Here is an 11,477-nt window from a genome sequence, read left to right as displayed (position 1 = left end):
ATCATTTCTAACACTTTCCAAAAACTTCACTCAATTTTTTTTATTTTCCATCCTTCATTAAAAGCTTTGTTTCACCCTCATGGTGTTTGTTTTTACTAAACCCAGATTGTGTAGACTATTTATTTATTTATTTATTGACACAAGCAAGCAGAGAGGGAGAGGGAAGCAGGCTCCCCACTGAGTAGAGAGCCCAATTCAGGGATCAATCCCAGGACCCTGAAATCATGATCCAAGCTGAAGGCAGAGGCTTAACCCACTGAGCCACTCAGGCACCCCTATACCTAAAAATTTTAAAGCCTCCTATTTCACATGTCTTTCTGTATAAGTAAGTTCTGTGAAATTTTTGTGTAGTCTTCAAATATAATGTCCAAAATTATAAATAAACTGTGCATGGTTTTTATATAGCTTTAATAAGTGTCAAATAAACCACAGATCCAAAATTTAAAAACAAAAACAATTACAAAAGTCACACTTACTCTTAAACTATGTCTCTCTCTTTCCAGCCATACATAGGATTGTTGCCATGGAAGGAGAAAATGTGTTTCCCCAGCATGATTGTGTTGCTGGGCTTCTCAGATTATTCATGACTAGAAATACCTCTCTTTGGAGTTGTCCTGATCTCTTAAATCTTCACCCTGATGGGGAACAGCTCCATCATTCTTTCCATGGTGGAGCCCAGAATCCAGACCCCCATGTACTTCTTCCTGGACAATCTCTCTGTGCTGGACCTTGTGTCACCTGCACCATTGTGCCCCAGCTGCTGGACAACCTATTGGGGCCAGAGAAGACCATTGCTTCCTGGGGCTGTATCATCCAGGCTTACCTCTTCCACTGGACAGAATGCACTGAATGTGCCTTGCTGGCAGTAATGGCTTTTGATCACTATGAAGCTATCTGCCAGCCCCTCCAGTACACTCTTATCATGCAACCATGGGTGTGTGTGCAACTGGCAGTGGCTGCCTGGTCCAGTGGCCTGGCCAATTCAGTACTCCAAGCTACGCTCATTCTCCAGCTCTACCATTGTGGTCACCATATACTTAACCACTTCTTCTGTGAAGTACCTGTTCTGATCAAGCTGGCCTGTGGTGACACCAATGTTAATGACCTGTCCTTGGCTGTGGGAGCCATCCCTTTTGCACTGATGGCTCCCCAGCTTGTGTTAATCTCCTACACATTCATTGCCAAGGCTGTGTGGAAGTTACCTTCAATTAATGGGAGATACAAGGCCCTCAGCACCTGCAGCTCCCACTTGGTGGTTGTCATCATGTACTTTGGACCTCCAAACCCCTATCAATAGCACCCAGGACAAATTCATGTCCTTCTTCTACTGTGTTATCACCCCACTGCTCAACCCACTCATCAACACCCTGAGAAACAAGGATGTAAAGAGAGCTTGGAAAAGGATCCTACAACCCCAGAGTGAGGTAAAATCCTAAAAAGGATAGTAATCACTAAAAAAAAAAAAAGAAGAAGAAGAAGCCTAAGTAATCTTTGCCTGTCTTCTGGGCCAATCACATGCACAACTCCGTAACTATCAGCAAGTCTGTTTCCAAATGAGTTGTCCATGAGCCCCAAGGAAAGAGTTCCCATCACTTAACAGCAACCATCCTAATGCCTAAAGAAACTCTTCCAACTAGAAAGTGCTTGGTTCTGAAATCTCAAGTGAAGCAATCCTGCTCCTTCTGACCTTCCCCAAATGTCTGATTCTCAGTGGAAAGAACGATTCCACACATCCATAGGAGGATACGTAACACAACATTTTCAGATCCCTTTCTATAACAGCTCCCATTTACCAGATAGCATATAAGAAAATTTGCCAAAAAATTTTATACAGATCCAAACAAGATATTTAAGTAAGAATTCATTGGATTGATCACATCTTATATGCAAACTTTTTAATCTCTCCTGCAACTGAGGATCTCAGGTGCTCTCTCCTTTCTCAAACACCTTATCACCCTATAACTTATCATATTCTTACTTCATCAATGCCCTTTCCATCTATATTCAATGATTCATTAATGAAAACAATTTCAGGGGCGCCTGGCTGACTCAGTTGGTGGAACATGAGACTCTTGATCTTGGGGTTATAAATTTGAGCCCCATATTGAGTGTAGAGATTACTTAAAAGTAAAATCTTTTAAAAAAGGAAAAAGAAAACAATTTCAACCTCCCCATAACAAATTTCCTTCACTTCTCTCAATTAATTAATGACAGATATGATTCAATATGCCTTTATATTTTTTCTATATGTACAAACAAATTCCTTCATTTGTCTAATTCACTATTTCAATATAGCTTTTGAAGATTAGAGACAGCCCTCTTCCATTGTATACTGATCAATAAATATTAGGCTCTAAATGCCCAAGATATATCTGACATAGAACAGGGATTGAATAAAGGTTTGAACTAAGAGTTAAATACAAAGGTGGTCCCCACTTATTGATGAGCAAAAGCACATAATGTCCCCACTGAGTTTGTTCTTGACATCTGCCAAGCCATGGGCAACTCCCTTTGTTGAGTGATACCTACTTTTGATCTCTTGGATTTCAGTTAATTAACACATAAAATCATTTAACACTGTCATTGTATTCTCTTTCCAGGATACTATTTGAATATATTTATTATCTAAACTAATTTAATCCCCTCCTCTCTGATATGTCTTCTTTCTTCTATGCATCTGAGAAGAAACTGACTTCCCAGCCAAACATTTTGGAAATAGAAACAAAAACTTAGCTCAAAGAGAGGCATCTGCTTCAAATCAATGATGACTTTAACCACTGCACCATCTCTAACCTTTCCCGGGGCACGGAAGTCAATCTAGGATGGTATCCAGTCAGGACTTTGTTAGCTCATTTGAATCAGTTTGAAAGACAACTTTTCTCTATCTGTAAAATTTCTAAGAGTGGGGTGCCTGGGTGGCTCAGTGGGTAAAGCCTCTGCCTTCGGCTCAGGTCATGATCCCAGAATCCTGTGATTGAGCCCCGCATCAGGCTCTCTGCTCAGCAGTGAACCTGATTCCTCCTCTCTCTGCCTGCCTCTCTGCCTACTTGTGATCTCTCTCTCTCTCTGTCAAATAAATAAATAAAATCATTTAAAAAAAATTCTAAGAGCAAGCAGGCTCACTTTACGCTCCCTTCCCTGCAAAAATTCTGAAAATATGACATGTTCCATCTGTTGTAACTTTTGAAATTTATCCTTCTGGAGGAAAGGGATGCAGAAAAATCAGTATATCAGCAAAATCAGCCATCAGTAGATTACTTTTCTACCACAGTTCAGCTTTTGACATTAACCCTAACTTGTTTTTTCTGAGAAAAGGGGAAAACATTTATGTGAAGCATCCAGGAAACTACTTCATGGAAACTGAACAATAGTTTTCAGAGGGTACTCTCAGGAGACTCGTGACAAGAATGGAAGTTTATTTCTGGAACAGGAATTTTTGGACCACATTGAACTTTGACTTACAAAGGGAGATATCAGAGTAAAACCACCTGGCTACTCAGAGAACTGACAGGAAATTATTAAGAATTCATTTGCACCTTGAGTATAAACCAGAAACTCACATATGCAGGGTCTATGCAACACATTTTAAAAACCTACAAGAAACTTGCATTTAGAGAAAAGAAGTAATAGGGAAAGGTAACAGAAAGTTGGACTATAACCCCATGTCCACAAGCCAGTGTTTTCTCTGCCTTCAACAAGTATCCCTAGGATGTCAATGATTTATAATTTATAATTAATTAATTTAAATAATTAATTTGATGTTAATATTTATGATTTATAAGTTATATTTAAAGTAGATTACATCTGCCCATAGCTCCTCTCAGATGTTGGATGGATGAGTTTTCTAGAATGACTCTCAGAGAATGAGCTAGCTTGTCTTCACATTATCTGCAAAGTTTTGGAGTGACTTACCTGGCATCCTGCTATGGCATAAATGTTTCTTCCCTCCCAAAAGTGTACGTTGAAATTCTAACCACAAATATGATTGAATTTGGAGATGGGGCCTTTGGGAGGAAATTAGTTCAAAGAGGGTCCACCCTCACGATGGGATTAGTGTTCTTACAAGAGACATACAGAGATTATATCTCTCTTTCAATATCTCTCAATCTCTTTGCCACTTGAGGACACAGTGAGAAGGCAGCCATCTGAATCCCAGGTCTTCCTGGCCAGCAACTCCATCTCAGACTCCCCATCCTCCAGCGCCATGAAAAATAGGAGACCATGAAGCTACCCAGTGTACAGGATCTGTCATGACATCCCGACCAGACTTAGACACTCTCTGCGCAGCCTGCACAAGGGCTGTAGACATCTCTCTCTCGATACAAAGATGGGAGGGGGATGTCCTGAGATGGGAGGGGCCACAGCAGGTATATCTCTCCCATTGCAGATAAAAGGAAGCTTCAGGAGGTAATGCACAAAGGCTTACAATAAGCCAGCAGGAACTGAACAGTACCTCAGATATTGTGACACCACAGTTTGAGAAGGAAGTGAGAGGACAGGTATAAGTGACAGATCAGTCTGTGTCTCTGTGACCAACAGACACTAAGGTGGTCTGCAGTGATCTGAACTTTCATGTTTCCATGCTTATGCATTTTAAAAATTTAGCTTGCTTAGAAAAAAATAAACTAAATAATTAATTAAAATTTAGCTAATTTGGGTACATAAAATGTCAGAAGTGCCTGCTTTCAAAATAGTCAATCAGAGAAAGACAATTATCATATGATCTCTCTGATATTAGGAATTTGAGAAGCAGGGTGGGGGGTTGTACAGGGTAGGGAGGGTAAAAAATAAAATAAGATGGAATAAGGAGAGAGATAAATCATAAGAGACTCTTAATCCCACAAAACAAATTGAGGGTTGCTAGGGAGTGGGGAGATAGGGATAGGGTGGTTGAGTTATGAACACTGGAGAGAGTATGTGAGTGCTGTAAATTGTGTAAGATTTCACAGACCTGTACCCCTGGGGCAAATAATACATTATATGTAAATAAACATAATTTTAAAAAAAGAAAGAAAGAAAGAAATGCCTGCTCTCTAGCAACTTACTGCTTCATATTACATGCATTCTGACCCTAGATAACCCCCAAAATAATATTAATCAAGTCAGCCTCCACAACAATTCCACAGCATTAATGATGGAGTTAATTTTGCTCATTTCTGTCACCAGTGGCCTTGTGGAGGCCAAGAAAAACAAGGTTGTACCCACCTGGAGTCTAGCCCTGACAAAAGTACAGCCATCTTGGCAAATCAGAGGCTGGCAACTTGCACCCCCTCTCCACCCACTGCCCTCCCTTCAGTAGTATATGTGACATTCCTCAGTCACCCCTGGCTGCCCTAAAAGAAAAACAAATAGTTAACTTGCAGAGATCACAATCCTGTAAGACAGGAGTCTCCCTTGGTTTACCAACGTCCTAGAGATTTACAACAAAGAAGCTAATGATAGCACAATTTCCAGAGGCAAATAACTCAGTTCTTTAAGCCCTAATGTTGCCCTCCCCACCATAAAACTGAAGGAGGCTGAAGCAGAAGGATATGTAAATAAAGTTAAATTTCTTCTAAACCTAAATCTCACTAACAAGGACACTTGATAGGAGAAATGTGAAACTTTATCTCTAAACCTCCAAGATAGTGTCAGCGATCATTCCCAAGCATATGACCCACTGATATACATCTAAAGGGTCTCACAAGAAGATTTTAATTATTGGTAATGAATAACTTTTTCCCCAGACAACAGCTAGCCCCTCAAAGTCCTGGAGACCTCACTTCCAAAATTCCTTAGAGACTTACATCATCCATAACCCCTTTTGTCCTCACCCACCACTGAGTCCACCCCTACTCTGCCTTTAAAAACTCTGACTGTAATCTAGCTTGGGGTCCAAGTCCTTACTCCGCTGTGTCAGGTATACTTGGGCTCAAGCTTAAACTAGTCAAATAAACCCTCGTGCGATTGTATTGGTGCTTGGCTCCTCGGTGGTCTCTCAGAAGCCAAAACTCAGGCATAACAGGCCTCATCCGGCAGTTGTGAAAAACCACCTACAAAAGCAAACATTTAGCAAAGAGCACTTCAAAGATTTATTCTCAAATTCCACATTCAAAACACCATAGCTCCAAAACCATGAGGGATAAAAGACTGCGGTCTGTGAGAGCAGGTGGGAGTGAAGACAATTCTAACAAAGAAGGTGGTAGCCCCTTGGTATTTTCAGGACTCTGAGCCTACCTGTGCTTGACTCAGGGTGGAGCAGAGGAAACGGACTGTGCAACATAGGTGCTCTCACCCACGGACACAGAGGTCCCTATAACTGGAGGGAAAAGAGAACACCAAGGCGAGATGCAAAACCCAGTGGCACTTTCTGGTTAAAGAAGGAGTGGGAATGATGTTCCAGGAGAGGAAGTAGCTCCTGATATGACATGGAATTTGTAAAGTTTTGCAGGCGAGGTAAACACAACACCAGGCGAGGTAGGCACAAGGCAAGATTTATTAAAGGCACTCTCTGGTGAAGTTTCAAGACTCAGGAGAAGCGGAGCCAGGAAAGTCGTGCCAGGAGGAGTTGGACACCCTCGGGCAAGTTTCCGCAACTCTGGAAAGTGGAGTGGGGGAAGTCGTGCTGGGAGGGAGTCAGCGGGGGATCTTTTATAGGGCCAAGGCAGAGATACATGGTAAGGTATTTGGTGATTGGAGGGTATGGGGGCGGGTCCTGATACTTCTGTTTCCTGCATAGGTATCAGATCATCTATGGAGACATGACCGGGGCAGACATCCTTTTGGAGGGAGAGTCAAGGGTTGGGGGGGGGGGCTGGAAGATAGCGGTCCCACGGTCATTTCTATCATTCCTCCTGCATTCCTAGAGCTTCTCAGTCCTTCAGGATGGTGAAAGAATCCTCTACAGCAGCAAAGAATGAGTGAGATCTTGATTAGCCCATGTGAGGGAAAGCAAAGTGCACAGAAACTATGTAACACTGCCCATTCTATTAACATACTGACATACACATGTATATACAACATTGATATATTATACATGATAGAATATATGTTGTAACTTATAATTAGAACATGTAAATATAACTTATAATGACAAAAGTGATATGATTTAGGTCACTCCTTGATAAATCTTATCACTGAGAGAAAATGACCCTTTTTTTAAAAACAGGAGCATTAATAAGTCTTTTTTTTTTAAGTTTTATTTATTTATTTGAGAGAGCAAGAGAGAGAGAGAGGGGTGTGAATAGGGGATAAAAAGAGAATCTCAAGCAGACTCCCCAGTGAGCATAGAGCCCAACCCCAGACTCGACCTCATGACCTGAGATCAGGATCTGAGTCTAAACCAAGAGTCAGAAGCTCAACACTGAGCCGCTCAGGCATCATGCAAGTCTTATTCTCAATTGATATAGAATCAATGATAAGGTCTATACTTACCTATTGATAAGTACATCTTTGTCCACTTTTTTCAGCATAAGCAGTAGTTCCCTTGTGAAAACAGTGGTGTATGAATGCACAACAGCTCCTAGTCCTAGATATATATAATTGTGTAAATTACATAATTTACTTTTCACTTGAAAAGTCTGCTTAATTTCTGTCCAGCTGAATATACCGGTTAAATATGCATCCCTGTGGCATCCTTTCCAGGTCTGGATTCTGATCCTGAAATAGATATTGCACAAAAATAACAAATAAAAGAAAGATAAAACTTTATCTATCTATATAATAGATATGTATTTTATGTAATGTACCCAAATTTTATATTTTAAATTTATATCCTATAACATACATAAAATACACAACTTGTATTTTGTATTTACATAATATACGATTATATTATTATAATTATGTTAATATATTATTATAGTACGGTATAAACGAGTATTTACATATGCTACTGTACAGAATTCTATGAGCGGGGAGAACTGGATAGAAAGACATGCCAGCACATGCATGTTGAAGGATGCAATTCTGGAGGGACGGAAGTGAGCAGGAAAGGAGGAGATCAACTCTTGAGATCCCAAGAGCCCCTGGCAGTCCTTCCTGACCCCCTCTCATTGTCTTCCCTAACTCTTACATCTCATTGAAGCCAGAACAACCTTATCATAACAATAGAGCTTCTTATTTAGAGACATTCTTATCTATCTGGACAATGTTTATTTTATTTTAATTTAATGCCTTATTTAATTAGATTCCAAGCAGGGAAAGTGACAGACCGTGTGGTGCAGTGTTAATTCATCCTAAAGCTGGTAAGATGATTGTTGCCTGTATTTTTCTTCTCCAGGATACCCCTAACACATTTGACTGTCTCTACATGGCCCTTTAGCTCTGAATAATTACAGCAATTCTCTGGAAGCAATTATAAATTAATCATTCTGGAAAAACCTCTCAGAGTGACAAACCATCAGCAAACATAAGAGTTATAACTCAGGATCATATTCCCAGATGGTGTGAAAATGTTTTTAAAAGTGTAATGTTTCACAAACACAAATGAAAATCTGTTGTGATAAGTTGTCTGTCACACTTTGTCTCTCTCAGGGGTAGTACTTGATCATTCTTGGCCTTTATTGTCTTCTTGTCCTTTTTAAAATCTTGAGTCTTTGGGTTTTTTTTTTTAAGATTTTACATATTTATTTGACAGACAGAGATCGCAAGTAGGCAGAGAGGCAGGCAGAGAGAGAGGAAGGGAGGCAAGCTCCCTACTGAGCAGAGAGCACAATGCTGGTCTCAATCCCAGGACGCTGGGATCATGACCTGAACTGAAGGCAGAGGCTTTAACCCACTGAGCCACCCAGGTGCCTTGGGTCTTTAAACTTTTTAGCTTACATTTTCTCGTTCTCAAATCTTTTTTTTTTTCCCTCCATGTAGTTTTTCCTGTTTGGTTAATCTGAAAACACTGACCATATAAATCAAATTTAATTTTTGAAACATTTTTCCCACTGAAGCTATCTTTCCTTTTTTCTTTCAAATAGATAACCTTTTTTTTTTAATTTATAATACCTTGCAGAAATAAGAGCATAAACACTGATTCATGTCTAAGTTTCTGGCATAAGATAGCCTGAAATTATTATTAATCCATGTATACCATCTGGTAACTTTGTTACTTATGTGCTTTTACTGAGACACATCAAATTTGATGATCTGAAAGGAAAACCTTGGTTTATTTCTCATTTTAGTCGATTACAAAAGATTGTAAAGAGACCAAATCATAGATGCCAATGAATTATGATCTAATCATCTTGTCTTTATTCTGGAACAAAAATCTTGCCCATAAATCCAGGAAGGTGATCATAGGGAACGCTTCAGACATTGAGCTGATGAGTCATTGTACCTGGATCCTGTGTGTGGATATGGCCATTGCACAGGGCAGGTCAAACGTACTGCACCACTGTATGAAACAGATTGCATGTCCTGTTGAAGACAAGCCAGTGTTAACGTCTTTGTGTCTACAGAAGGTACAGCTCAAAAGTATGGCTGTGCATCGTCACATATGCCAGTGGACATCCCAGAGGGCATTAAGTTTGGTAAAGGTAATGATGATTAGGATGAATGGCATGTCCAGAAGGAATGGCTCTCTTGCACCACCTCTCAGTTAGAATTAAGTCCTGTCTGAATCATTCTCTCTGCTCTTTGCTTTCCTTAATCCTTCTTTCAATTGTATTTCCATTGTCATGTGATAATTTCCTTAATGTCTGCTTTTCTGCACCACTGAGGTATATATAATTTACATTCGACAGAAATCACCCTTTTTTGTATACAATGTAATAAACATAGCATTGTGCAACACCATTCTGGTCTAGCCACAGAACCCTTCAGTTACCCCCAAAAAGTTTCTTCAAAGGCCAAATCGGTCTATTTACACTCTATTTATCCCCATCATCACTGCATGGCATCAGGTGGGAATTCCTTCCACATCTATCAACAGGTCAGTGGAGGAAAGAAAACAGGTAGGAAGGGAGAGCTAGACAACCACTTACAAAATGTCATATCAGGAACCACACTAAGATACTCACATATCTTTTTTCAGTTTTTCTTACAACCACTTGGTGGTCAGATATTGTTATTTCTACTTTAAAGATGCGAAGACTGATCTTCAGGACACTTACTTAACAAGGTCCAGTGGTTAACACCTGGGTGCTGGCATTTGAATCCCAATCATTTGACCCCATGTGCCCATTTCTCACCACCACCTTTTACTGGTCTCATGTTAAATGAATATTGGTTTAGAGGTGTATCTTCTGGTGATCTGCATACATCCTTGTTTCCTTTACTATAATCTTAATCACAGCTAAAATAAAAAGAAATTCCAGAAATGTATATAACCCATAACACATCCTCTGCCTCCACAGAGAACCTTTCTTTTCACTCCAAGCAGAACGAGACTCTCTCTTCTCCACTAACTATAATTTCTTTGATCATTAAATGTATACATATACTCCCTGTTCAATTATTAATCTGTTATGTCCATATCCACATAAACTACCTCAAGATACATTCTCCCAGAGGCTTGTGCGACTAATACAAGAGCTCTATTATGGCCCCAAATATAATAATGCTAAGAAAGAAATTTCAGGAAGTCTTCAAAGGTCTTTCAGGATTAGGTTCATCTTCTTAAAATATAAAACATAAAACCCAAATCAGTGCTATAAGCAAGATGGAAAGTTATCACTCTCATGTCAAGGAACCAGGGAGTCAACAGCTAATGCACATCCTTGATCATCAGGTACCCTGGCTCCTCTGAATGTTCCATCACTCTTAGGGTACAGATCTGACCTTTAAGTTTCCTTCAAGGTCAAATATGTTTGCTAAGTCTCCAGCCAAAAGAAGGAGAAGAAGAAGAAGAAGAGGAGGAGGAGGAGGGGGAGGGGGAGGGGGGAGGGGGAGAAGGAGGAGGAAGAAGAGGAGGAAGAAGAAAGATGGAAAAATATCTCTGGCAGCTTTCCCAGCATCTCATTCGTCTTTATTTCCTCCTGTGTCTGTCAGGTAAACTGGAATACACAACTCATGGAGTGCCAGGGACTGTAGACAAAACATGGGAGCAGAGGGATATGGAGGTGAAGGAGCTGAGATTTGCATAACTGGAAAGGGACCCTGTGTCTGTCTCAGTCATGAGAGTGTCCATCTACACTATGCCAGCATTTTCTGGCACAAGACTGTGGATACCATCTCTTTGTTTTCCAACTTCACAGAAAATGAAGCCTCTGTGTTTCTGGGAATCATCCCACCTGGACTTCAAGACAATTCCTTTAGACATTCCACATCTCTAGAGCATCCCATTCCCCCAGGGAGAGAACATAGCAGAGCAGTGCTTAGAACAGGGGAACTCCCCCAATCATCCCTCAAGCACAAGCTCCCCTCTTCCCTTGGGTCAGGCTTTCTCTCCATCTAACACTAGACAAAATGCTTCCCCAAATGCTGGAACATAAAAATGAAGCCACTGTCATGATCTCATCTTACTCCTACTCCAACATCTAGAGTTACCCAAAGATCATTGAATAGAA

At 40.3% G+C, this 11,477-nt stretch overlaps 1 pseudogene across 1 annotated transcript; it reads left to right on the top strand.

The window, feature by feature from the left end:
- Positions 1–523: 523 nt before the first annotated feature.
- LOC309861970 (olfactory receptor 2C1-like) lies at positions 524–1,436 on the top strand (annotated as a pseudogene). The gene has a single exon. The product of its transcript is annotated as an olfactory receptor 2C1-like (transcript).
- The last annotated feature ends 10,041 nt before the right edge of the window (positions 1,437–11,477 follow it).

Source organism: Mustela nivalis (assembly GCF_964662115.1).
Source record: "Mustela nivalis genome assembly, chromosome: 3".
Classification (NCBI taxonomy): Eukaryota; Metazoa; Chordata; class Mammalia; order Carnivora; family Mustelidae; genus Mustela; species Mustela nivalis.
The sequence above is the reverse complement of the archived record's forward strand: the minus strand, read 5'-3'. Positions and strand labels throughout refer to the sequence as shown.